We start from the raw sequence: 13,368 nt of genomic DNA on the forward strand, positions 1-13,368 counted from the left end.
CCCGTGTGCCTAGAGCCCGTGCTCCACAACAAGAGAAGCCACCGCAATGAGAAGCTCGCGCACCGCAACGAAAAGTAGCCCCCGCTCGCCGCAATTAGAGAAAGCCCACATGCAAACAATGAAGACCCAACACAGCCAAAAATAGAGGGAGGGAGGAAGGAAGGAAGGAAGGAAGGAAGAAATAACAGCTCTCGTGGAGTGCCTGTGTACACGTCTCTTATTCCAATTTAAATTTCTAATCACCCTGTGTGGTAGAGACCACCTTATTTTCAGTGTCCCCATTTCACAGATGAGGAAACTGAGGCTGAGAGGCAAAATGAGCTGCCTGGAATCAGGCAGTGAAGTTGGGAGTGGATCTGAGGCTCATTTGCCTCCAGAGTCCAAGCTCTTAAAGGGCCTTGGGAAAGGCCGTTTGCTCTCAGAACGCCAAGCACTGTGGTTGTTAATCTCCCTCAGGATGGTTTTCCTCCTGTGGCCTCACAGGCAGCCTTGGGATCCAAGGAGTGAGAAGTCAGGGCTTGGAATCAAGTCATGGCCTTGTTTAGTGGCCGTGGGTGACGGGCTCCAGAGTCCACGCCTCTAAGAAGCAGAACATTCTCTCAGCTGTCCTGTCCCTGGTGGTGTGGCCCCAAGGCCGATGGCTGGGCCAGCGGTCACCCCCTCTGTGGAGCCTGCTTTGCGCCATGCATGGGGCTAGTGTGGGAGACTGCCGCCGAGTGACAAACTCCACACCCTTATGACGCTGTGTGCAACGGGTAGATGGATAAAAATAAACAATGCGCAACCCAGAGAATTTCAGGTAGTGACACATATTACAGAGAGATGAAGTAGAGAGGTGGGTAGTGCCGGGCGGTAGTACCGAGCAGAGACTGGGGGAGAGTGCTTCTGGCCACAGGATGGCAAGAGACTCAGAGGAGGATGGATTGGGAATCTTTGAGGAGCAGAAGGACCATGTGACTGGAGCTGAGTGTGGGCCAGGGCACAAAGTGAGGCGAGCAAGGTGGGCAGGGCAGATCATGTGGTATGGCCTTGGGATTTCATTCCAGAAGCAAGGGGAGTTCCCAGCAGGGAGACCCTTTGGCTAACCAGCCCCCGGGCTGCCCATGCCAGGGACAATCTGATTCGGGGGCAAGGCCAGCAGGCAGCACCCTGGAATGAGATCCTATCAACCAAATCAATCTACAGATATGTGCTCAGTTAGTCTGATGTGCTGAAACCTTTGTGGATGTTGCTGGAGAAAACTGGAAGATCCTTGGCCCCCAGGAATGAACAAAGTAGTTAATAAACAAGTAACACAGACTTTGCTTTCCTTGCCAAGGGCCTGAGTAGGGATTGTTAGAACATTTTCATTCAACCTTAGGCAGTTTGAGGCAATGGAGTGGAGTGATTGAGCCCTCAGACTTGGAAGTCAGACAAAATTGCATTTGAACTGGTGGGCTCTGTGTGACCTTGGGCAAGTGACTTTACCTCTCTGAGCACATAAAGAAAACCTTCCTTTTGAGATTTTCCAGAGGGTGAGCGGCGATGAGGCCCAGGCAGGTCCTCAGTAAATGGCAGTGATCACTCACTTCCTTTCTCAGGTGAAAAAAATGTTTCAATTTTGGGGGTGCAAACCCAAGAATCATTTATGGCCATGACCAAAAAAAGGGTGTGAGTTTTTACCTCTCTAACATGGGTTAGAATTACCCAGGAACCTCTTCTAACAGAATCTTTAATAACAAAAAATGTGTTTTCCTGTATGGGTACAGGCACAGGTACACACACTTGAGTGGGCACCTGCACCCACACACATGCCCACACGTCTGTGTGCGGACCAAAACACACCCATGCACTCATGCACATACACAGAGGCACATATTACACACAGACTTATGCACACTTATACACACATGCACGTGGACACAGACAGGTCAAAAAGAGCTTTTCTCTGACAACACCAGAATAAATGTTTCCCTAGCTAATAGGCACACCATGGATTTTTGTTAAAACGCTTGTGCGAGCAGTCAGTAGCTATAAATGACCAAGTGAAAAGGTTGTTGCAGCCACAGCGGATGTGTAGAATGCATGGTGAGGGTGGAGGATCCCTGGTTCAGGGGTGAGGATGGGCTCAGGCCCTCCAGAGGTGGGTGGTGCCCCTGAAGGGCATCCGTATAGCTGGGCCCTCTGAGAACATATTTTATTCAACTGAACCTTTAGGAGAAGGTGCTGGGGGGAGAGTTCTGGCTCCATAGCTAGAGGTGTGGGGTCTCAATCAGGGTAATAAGTCTCTCAGGGCCTCAGTTTCCTCATCTGGAAAATGGAAACCATAATAGTACACAAACCCCCATAAGGCTGTTGAGAGGATTAAGTGAGATTGCGTATGTCAGGGAAATTCTGGGAACATGTGGCCTGAGTAGGGCATGGAGTCACATGGCTGCCAGGACTTGGGCCCACAGGCTGGGTTAGACTTTAGGCTCTGTTGTTGGAGACCCAAATACCCACTCTGGTCAATGAGCTGGGCCAGCATTGGGGAGTCCCCCAGAGCCCTGGGACAAGGCCCTGGGAGTGGCAATCCGGGAAGACTTGGGGTTTGGGTCTGTGTAGACATTCAGGGGTACGATTCAGCATCAACCTCAACCTGCACCGGGGGAGGGAGCTTCGTGGGTGGTCTGAGGCCTCTCTATCCTTGAGGCTGGCTTGGCTAAGGCACCTTGCCTAGGAACACAGTCCCACTGGGCCTGAGAGCTTTCTACTGCTGGTGGGATTCATACAGCTAAGAAATGTCCAGCAACCAGACCTAAGTTCCATGCAGCCAAAGAGAAAAATAACTGCCCACCTGAACAGAAGTCAGAGAGAAGAACATTGGGCAGAACAATCAGAATAGCAAATTCTAGAACAATCAGAAAACAAACCTAGTGGATTCGTTTTTTACTGCAGCTATAAAAATATTGCCATAAATTTGGTAGCTTAAAAGAGCACTAATTTATTAATCTCACAGTTCTGGAGGTCAGAAATTGAAAATGCAGGGCTGCATTCCTTCTGGAGGCTCTAGTGGAGAATCCATACTTGCCTTTTCCAGCTTCTAACACCTGCCCACACTCCTTGGCTTGTGGATGCATCACTCCAGTCTCTTGACTTCAACCTCTCTGATCCTCTTGGCTCCTTTCTGTCTTCTGAGGACCCCTATGATTACATTGGGCCCACCTGGATAATCCAGAGTAATCTCCCCACCTCCAGATTCTTAGTCACATCTTCAAAGTCCCCTTTGCTATGTAAGGTAGCATATTCATAGGTTCCAAGGATTTGGGCCTGGACATTTCTGGAGAGTTTTATACTGCCCCCCACATCTAGTGAGCACAGGAGGAAACAGAGCAACAGCTGAGTAATATTAATTACAACAATAAAATTTAAGTGTATTAAAATTCATGGAACTGTACACGAAAAAAGGTCGATTTTATTGAATGGTAATTTAAAAAATTACCCATTGACAATTTTTTAAAAAGGCGTGAGGAGAGGGAAAAAATATAAGTAGTGCAAATAGATGTACACTATTTTAAAGCAAGAATGATTTTGACCCCAGTTTCAAAGGACATGAATTACTTAAATATTTATTGGTGCCCCCCTTTATGCAGGGTCCTGTTCTTAAGGCCTGATGTATATCAGTAAAACTTCGTTCGGGTAAGGGGAGACTCATAAATACTAAGCTTCAATTTGAGAAAAGTAAGAATTTATGTTCAACTGGCTATGGCACAATAATCTTCTGTTTTGAAAATGTAGCAGTGTGTTAATTGATTATTTTTTAAAACCCACGTATTGGCTTACTACATAAAACAAAAACTGAAACAAACAAACACAGAGAAATACCAGTGAAACCCCAAAATGACATCCTGGAGCTTTAAGACCTAATTTTTGAACTAAGAACTTAACTAGATGAATTGTCAACAAGGAGGGTCCCTGTTGCAATCCACATAGTGGTTTGGAAGATGGTGTGCAGGGAATATCTTGGAAGAAAATAATGAAGAGATGCAAACCATAAATATTCCAGAAGGAGGGGCTGAAACTAAACAAGTAATACAAGAAAATTTTCTTCAGCTGAGGAGAGAACGAAATCTGTAGATTGAAAGGACTCCCAAGCTCCACGTGGGATGGATGAGGAAAAGAACACAAACCGAGGTATATCCTGGCAAAATTCACAAACTTCCAGGATTAAGAGAAAATCTGACACATTTCCAGGCTCCTGTGGAAAAAATATGAATGGCATCAGACTTTTCCTTGACAATGCTGGAAGCAAGGAGCCAGAGAACGGGGGGCTGCAGCCCACAAACCCCAGGTCCCAGCAATTGGTCATCTGCCAGATTGAGGACAGGAAGAATACTTGCTTTTGATTCTCCTTGAGATGGCCTAGTGTGACTGCTCAGGGTTTTGGAATCAGATAAACCAAGGTTTGAATTCAGGCCAGCTGTGTGATCTCAGGGAGGTTTTTGGGTTTTTTTGTTTTTGTTTTTTTTTTTGCGCGGTACGCGGGGCTCTCTCTGTTGTAGCCCTCCTGTTGCGGAGTACAGGCTCCGGACGCGCAGGCTCAGTGGCCATGGCTCATGGGCCTAGCCGCTCCGCGGCATGTGGGATCTTCCCGGACCGGAGCACGAACCCATGTGCCCTGTATCGGCAGGCGGACTCTCAACCACTGCACCACCGGGGAAGCCCTCAGGCAGGTTTTTTCCTCCTCTCTGAGTCTGTTTCCTGATCTGTAAAATGGGGAAAATAATAGCATCGCCTCATAGGGTTGTCATGAGGGTCAAATAGGATAGAGCATTGTGAGCCCTTGATAAATGTTAGCCACTGTGATTGTTTTGGGGTGCTTGGTTGTTAGACCTGGGAACACCTTTCCCCAGGCCTGGAAAATGTGGTCTAACCTGGGGGAGGGGAAGTCCTTGAAGGAAGAATAGTTCTTTTCCACTGACCGTTTGGAGCCTTGACATGGAGTGTCTCAGGGTCAAAGTGCCCATTTGAACTTGGATCCAACACCTTTGCCTGGGTTGACTGTGTTTTCAGTGGACAAAAGGGGTCTTGGAATGAGGGGAGATGGGTAAGGAGACTTTGGATTCCTATAAGACTTTGATTCCCACTTTGCTGATGATCACTGCTCCTATTTTTCTAAGGTAAACATTAACATTTTAAATTTCAAAACAGTATATGGATGAACAGGCAAAATGGATCTGTGCTGTTAGGGGTCAGAACAATGGGAGTTCGTAACTGTGAGGGGCCTCTAGGGGTGGGTTACTAGGTTTAGCCAAAAAAAAAAAAAAAAATATATATATATATAGAATGCCCAGTTAAATTGGAATTTGAGATAAACAGTATTTGGGGGATCTTTTGGGACACTGGGAATGTTCTGTATCTTGATCTGGGTGCTGGTTACACAGATGTGTTATGTTTGGGAAGATTTATCGAGCTGCCCTTCTGTGTGCCCTGTGTGCCTGTGCCCTTCTCTGTGTGCATGTCCATAAAAAGTTAAATTAGTACAATGTGAATGAATACATTCTTACTATAAAACAGTTTGAAATGCTACAGAAATATTTTGACTAAAAATCTTCCTTTCTGTCACTTCAGCCAAATCCTCCCCAGAGGGAACCAGTGTTTGTGGTTTGATGTAAAGTCTTTTAGACTATATTTTTAATTCTTTGGTTTTTAAACATTGAGATACACCTGTAATAAGGCGCATGCCTTTTCAGTGCCCAGTGCGGTGAGTTTTTCATATGCATACACCATGTCACCACCACCCAGGTCAAGACCCAAAACATCCCAGCTCCCGGAGCCGCATCCCTGTCAACACCTCCCAAAAGTAACTGTTTTTTGACCTCTAGCACTGGAGATTAGCTTTGCCATTCTAGAACTTCAGGAAATTCCTTCCAGACTTTTTTAAAATAAAATTTTAATTTTAAGATTTACAGAAAAGTTGCAGAGTTCTCATGTCCCCCTCATTCAGTTTCCCCTAATGTTAACATCTTACGTTACCATGGACATTGGTCAAAACTAAGAAACTGACGTTGGTGCATTACTATTGACTCAACTCCATACTTCATCTGGATTTCACTGGATTTTCCACCATTGCCCTTGTTTCTGTTCCAGAATCTATTTCAGGATTGCATCTCAGCTTCTCCCTCTCTCTCACTCTCTCAACTGCTCTCATTTGCACACACAAATATACATTTTTTGCATTAATATCATATCACGCACATACATACTAGTATACTTTTTCACATTAATGATATTGACACACACATACACACACACACACACACACACACACACACACAAGCCACCTGGACCTTTCTACTGCACGATGCGCCTTGGAAACCTTTTGAGAAGTCCTCCACCCTTGCCTCACTGATGGGGATGGGATGCATGTCTTCCCATCTGTGGCCAAGCGAGAGGCTGGTGGCAGAGCCAGGTCATGCAGCGGACATACTTAATACATGCTCAGAGCACCAGCTGAGCAGCAGTGTTGACAAAAAAACAAAGGAAAACCCAACAAACTTATTTTTGGAAAGGATTAGATATCTTTTTAAAAAGGATTAAAATAGTCACCGCAGGGAAAATCAGAACATCACGAGATGTTTTTACGCCGGTTTGACCATTTCATACTGTTTTTATCTTGCATTTCATATGAGGTGGTGGGAGTTGGCGTCTTTGCTGTTTTTGAGTCATGTAAAGGTTTTAATCCAGCTCCGGCGGGGGGTATTTTTTAATTTGTTTCCTTTGTAAGTACTTTTTTCTCTTTAGCTCCTGGAATTCAAGTCTAAGCCTTTATATCCCTTCTAAGGTAAAAAGGAAGCGCTTCTCTGTATGGTTGTTTTATAAAACTCTTCAGTGGATCAAATGAGTACATATATTAATATTAGTAAATTAAAGAGTTAATCTAGTAACACGTCAATATTTAAGACAGAACCTGGCACAGGAAAGTGCCATGTATGTGCTCACTGTGATATCATTGGAAGCAAACTGGTTTAGCGGGTCGCCTTGCCTTGGGCGTGATGCCCCTTTAAGGCGGGTGGTGAAGTCAGGCATCTCCCAACAGAACAAAGGCATACCAGGCCCTGCCATCCCAAAGCTGGCTGGCTGATTGGCTCTGTCACCAAGTGATAAGGCCTATCTTGCTGTGTCAGGGCCCCCAGCTGTCAGCGAGAGCCACCAAGTGGGGAAGGTGGCTTTTCCAACAAGTCAGACCTGGGTAGACAAGCTTTGTGCCCAGCAGAGATGGGGCAGCCACAGTGATGGGGCACCCACTGTGTACTGAGTGCAACTTGGGCAAGCAGCATCAGCAGACTGTGCCTCAGTCTCTTCATCTGTGAAATGTGTATAATAGAGGTCCTTATTTCCAGGTGTTCCCAGCATTCTTGTGAGGTTTGAATGACTTAACCCATACTTGCAAAGTGCTAGAACATTCTGGGCACACAGTGAGTGTTCAGTAAATGTCAGCTCTTATTCTAGAGCACTGGCTGTCGGCCGTGTCCAGGGAGATGGGGTAAAAAAGGTAGTATGTTCAAGCATGAATTCATTCTTTCTTCTCGCTCTACCAATCTCTTTGTCAATTAAAATGACCAGACCAAAATCCTCAGCCATCTTGATTTTGCCCCACTGGCAAAAAAGTCTATCTATTCTGCCCCTGTCAGGTCTTGCAAATCCATATCCCCTACGTCCTGCCACAGGTCTGGCCTATGGTAGTAGATCTCGATTTGTTTGAGGCTCCTCTTCTCTTGCCTTTCCACCCCTGGCTTCCACGTACCCCCCACTCCAATACTTTCCCCCCATACCCAGCTCTGATGATGAGCTGTATATGTTCCCAAACTCTCAGTGGCTCCCCACTACCTGAGGAGGAACTTGCCCCTCCTTGGTCCAATAGTTAAGATATTTTACCGCTTGACCCTGATGTACCAGAATGATACATCAGAGTCCATTGAAAGCTGGGTTCCAGGTCAGCTTCTTCACTTCCTTGACTGTAGGGCCCTGGACAAGTGACTTAACTACCCTGAACCTCAGATTCTTTACTTATAAATGGGGGAAGCAATAGTGCTGACCTTAGAAGCTTGTTTTTAAAGTAAAACTAGATCACTGTGCTGCTAGTGACAGCAACTAACATTTATTGTATGCTTGCCCTGTGCCAGGCACTGTCCCAAGTACCATCCATTTAGCCACTCATGCAATTCGTGTGAATGGCGTTGCATGGTGCCAGGCACAGCACAGAGTATGTGCACCATGAGTACACGCATGCATGCGTGTGTGTGGGGGGGAGTTATTACTGGTTACCTTTCCAGCCTCGTTTCCTATGCCAGCCCCAACCTCACCCTCCAGGCCCCTCGGGCAGAGCTCTTGGGGGAAGATGATCTGTGACACTTGGACATGTTTGAGTTGTTGAGTTGTTCCTGCTTTTAGTGGCACCCTCATGGTGTAGGAAGGACACACATGAGCTGTCTAAGTGTGAGCAGGCATGTGCTGGGCCTGGAGGGGACATTAAGACTTGTGCTGGATCATTGGGGGTAGGTAATAAGGCCCTGGAGAAAGCAGGCCTGCCCACTGGGGCCACCACCCAGCCACTGTACCATGAGCTCACCAAACTGAGGTCCCGAGAGAAATCAGATCATTATTGTCCCGCTTATCTAGAGCTCCCTGTGTGACAGGCACTGACCTAAGAGCTTTACCCATCATCTTATTTCATGCTCACAACACTGTGAGGGAGGTACTAGTGTTAGACCCATTTTCCAGATGAGGAAACTGAGGCTCAGAGAAGAGCAGTCACACTTCAGGGCCTCACTGCTAGTGCCTGGCAGATTTGAACCCTGAATGTGAGACTCCACCACTGCAATTTTCCTCACACTGCTGTTCCAGTTTTGGGCCTTAGGGACCCAGGTCCCAGCTCTCACCACCCCCAGGGAGCCCAGAGGTCAGATCCGGTCCCAGGCAGCCAGACAACCCTCTGGTGGCTTTTCCTCTCCTGGTATTTTTAGCCCTCAGTCATCTGCCTTGCCTGCGTGGGGGGACTGAGGCACCCAGACAATTCCATTTTTACTGGTGCCCTTCAGATGCCCGCTGCCCACGCCCGCTCGCCCCCCAGGCTCAGCTGTCTTGGTGGCGTGCCTGGCATTCCGGGGGCATTGTTCCTCTTGGTGAGGCCCAGATTCCAGCAACAGCTGTTGCCCCGACCTCCCCCACTAGCTTTTCCACACTCCTCTGCCTGCCTGTCTGAGTCCCCTTTGCTGAAACCGTGGCATCATGACAGCCAAAACTGTCACTAACACCCCGCTCTGGAGCTGTGCTAAGGCTGCGCTCCCAGCTCATTAGTCATCCTACCTGGGGTTCTTGGGTGAAGGACCTTTCAACATGTCTTCATCTCACACAGCTTGGCAGGGCTGGGGCCCCCGCGCCTTCCTGACACAGCCACGGGTGTTCACAGGGCTTTGATTCTGGACCAGGATTCTCAGCCTTGGATCTGTTGACATTTGGGTCCAGATCGTTCTTTTTTATGGGGCAGGGGCTGTCCTGGGCATTGCATGACATTGAGCAGCGTCCCTGGTTTTCATCCAGCAGATGCCAGAAGCAACCCTCTCCCAGACGGTGACAACCAAAAATGTCTCCAGACACGGCCAACCGTCCCCTTGTGGGGGGAAATTATCCCAGGTTGAGAACCACTGACCTCGAGAATTATTACTAGGATGGGAGAGATGGGTTCCCTGCCAGTGAGGAGTCTGAGGATGGTTAGGGGTACTGAAGTCCACCGACCACCCTCTGCTTTTCCTCCTGTTGTCTCCTGGCCTGGCTCTGGGGAAGGAGGGACACTTGGAGTCAGATGAGATAGAATGTCACCTCTGCTGCCTGCTGCTTGGATAATGGAGGGCAAGTGACTCTTCCTTGCTGAACCTCCCTTTTCTCATCTGTGAAATTGGGTGGGTAAGAACACCAACCTCATGGGGCGCTGCGAGGCTGGATTGAGATAACACTGAACAAAATGCAACTTGGGTTTTGCCGTCCAAGGTCTTCATAAATCCTATTTCTCAGGGTAACCTATGCCCACCCTTGGATGAAAAGTTGACTTTTCTGTGCATGGCTTTTCTGCTCATTCTTAGGTAAAAGACAGTCCTATGGTCATTTAGTCCTAAATACAATCTTACTTCAATATTTAGAATGTCTAGCCCCAAATGGCAACCAAAATTCAAAACTTCTTCCTTGAATTCATGTCCAGTCTTCTGTCCTCCCTCAGCTCAGGACTGCAGGGAGTGCACAACTGTCCTGATCAAATCCCTGTAACCACTCACCTGGATGACTCCAACAGCCTCCCGGCTTCCTGTCCTTGACCCTCCACAGACTGTTGCCACATGGCAGCCAGAGGAACCTTTTCAAAGTCGGTTGTCTTCACCCATACTTTTTTTTTTTTTTTTTTAATTATTTATTTATTTTTGGCTGTGTTTGGGTTTTCGTTGCTGCCCGCGGGCTTTCTCTAGTTGCAGCGAGCGGGGGCTATTCTTCATTGCGGTGTGTGGGCTTCTCATTGCGGTGGCTTCTCTTGTTGCCGAGCCCGGCCTCTAGGCAAACGGGTTTCAGTAGTTGTGGCACATGGGCTCAGTAGTTGTGGCTCGTGAGCTCTAGAGCACAGGCTCAGTAGTTGTAGCACATGGGCTTAGTTGCTCCACGGCAAGTGGGATCTTCCCGGACCAGGGATCGAACCCCTGTCTCCTGCATTGGCAGGCAGATTCTTAACCACAGCATCACCCGGGAAGTCCCTTCACCCATACTTTTAATTTGCTCCCACTCTCTTAGGGTAAAGACTCTTCCATCCTTCTAGACCCTACTTCCCTCCCCTCTTTATCTACATCAGAGTTTCTCAATGTCACCATGCAAGGCCCTAGAACTTTCTGTCTCAGGTCTCTGAGGATACCTACAAAGGAGGAATAGCAAATACAAGGCACATGGCATGCGCACACCACTCTCTAATCCGGTGCCCATGGCAGACATTGCTAGTCAATCACAGCACTCTCCCTCATTCAGTCATGCTCAATTGGAGCTGGCAAGGGAGATGAGCTGACATCCTCAACCTCTCTGACGTGGTTGGAGGTGGGGGATAAAGAGGGATGCCATCAGTACTATTGACATTTGGGGCCAGATAATTCTTTGTTGTTGGGGGCTGACGTGTGCATTGGAGGATGTTGAGTGGCATCCCTGGCCTCTTCCCACTAGATGCCACCCAGTCATAGCAATCAAAGAAATTGCCAGACATTGCCATGTGTCCCCTGGAGCAGGGGGGCAAAACTGTCTCCATTAGAGAACCACTGTTCTAGTTAACGTTCTTCCTTCCCCAACTCCCCAGATGAAGGTTGCTAGCACTGGGCTCCTTTCTCTCTCACTTACCACAGTTGCATTTTGCATTTCTTTGTCATTATTTGACGAGCATCTGACTCTCTGCCTGGGCTGTAGCTCCACAGTGTAGAGACTGTGCCTATCTTGCTCACCATCTTCCCCTGGTACCCAGCACCGTGCCTGGCACATAGTAGGCACTCAATCAATATTTATTGAATGGCTGAATGATGCTCTGTTGCAGCATTCACTGCACCTTCTTATCATTTTGTCAATCTGTCTCTCCAGAACCTTCCAGGACAGAGACCAGGATTCATTCATCTTTCCAGGACCCTCAGGCCTGGCACATAGTAGGTGATTGCTATAGACTTGCTCCATGGAACTGAATTCAAAAGGGACTGAGGATGGTCTTGGGAGTGAGTCCAGAACACATGTGTAAAAGGCCTGAGCAAACTTCTATGCAGTTCTTTGGGGGCTGAAGTCAGTGGTCCTCATGCCCACCCCTACCTGTAGGCTTCAGGCCTGCTGGGTCCCCTCTGGCTCACTGAGAGAGCATCACGGCATCGCTTTTTATCTCTCGCCACCATCCGTGTCAGAGAGGTTAAGGATCTCCCCTACCAACTTCAACTGAGCATGGCCATCCTGGCTTAGTAAGAAAGAGTGCTGGGACTGATTAGCAATGTCTGCCATGGGTGCCGGATAAGGTAGTGGGGTGTGCATGCCATGTGCTACACATTTGCTATTCAACCTTTGTAGGTATCCTCTGAGACAGAAAGAAGGCCCTTGAGTTATGTGTGGTGAGGAGAACAGGCGAGAATTTGGGGGTTGGGACACACAATGGAGCAGTTCTATTTCCCCAGGAAAAGCCAGACAGAGAAAGCTAAGTTTGCCCTGTTCTCCTGGGTGACTTTGGACAAGGGAACAGGAGCCTGAGGGATTAAGGGGGAGTGTGTGCTAATATTTCCGTATCCTGGCCAGGAGCAAGGGCATTTTACAAAGGACAAAAATAGACAGGAAAGATGAGGAAGATAAAGAGGGATGGATCATGGAATCCACTCTGGAATGAAGGTGTGAGGCCAAAAAGAGCCTCTGAAGTGAGTCATGGTTTTACAAGGTGAACAGGCCCCAGGGAAGGGAATGGTTCTGCCTGGTACAATGCCCAGAGACTGTCCTCAGGGTGAAAGAGCGATTATTAATACAAATGGATAAAAACAGGTTGATCTTAATTCTGAGCAGAGAGCTGGGACCCCTGGATCCATGAGGTATGTTTTGGGCTGCAGGTGACAGAAAACCATTAGCCAGAGCTTAAACCAATGGGGGACTGTTTTTCTCTTTCAACAAGGGGTTTGGGAATCGGTAGTTGCAGGGTTGTTTGGTAGCTGGACATGACCAGGATCCTGATGTTCTTCCCATGATTCTATTGACTTTCCTTTCATGTTCCCAAGATGGCAGCCACAGATCCAAGTAGCCTGTCTACTTCTTATCAGGCAAGCAAATATGTTTCCCAGAAAGCCCCTAGAAGACTCTCTATACACTTCATGGGCCAGAACAAAGTAAGGTGCCCATGTCTACATCAAGCCTGCCCTACTTTCTCTGCAATCAAAGTCTCTTTGGCCAAATCCTGAACATAGTCAGAGTTCTGTTAGCAAGAAAAAAGATGGCAAATGGATCTGGGGTAGACAATAAATAATGTCTGCTCACCAGTCCTTCCAAAATAACTGAAATAATTTTTTCCCCCAAATATATAGTGGAATACAAAATACTCTACAACAAAAATTTCTACAGCAAAAGAGTGAGTCTAGTTAAATAGGTTTCTCAGTTGCAGAACTTCTCAGAGCCTTTAACAATAACAATTGGTATTTTTTGAGTACTGACCACTTGCCAGGCACTGTATCAGTTGCTTTATTTCTATTATCTCATTAAATCCTTGTAATAACTCTGTGGAACCAAGAAAGTAGAAACTAAAGAAGAGGGCAGAGTCAGGATTTGAACCCAGAATTCTGATCCTACACCATTGTGCAATACTGTATCCTGAAGAGCAAA

This window comes from Neophocaena asiaeorientalis, unplaced genomic scaffold, assembly GCF_003031525.2.
Source record: "Neophocaena asiaeorientalis asiaeorientalis breed wild unplaced genomic scaffold, Neophocaena_asiaeorientalis_V1.1 scaffold77, whole genome shotgun sequence".
NCBI lineage: Eukaryota > Metazoa > Chordata > Mammalia > Artiodactyla > Phocoenidae > Neophocaena > Neophocaena asiaeorientalis.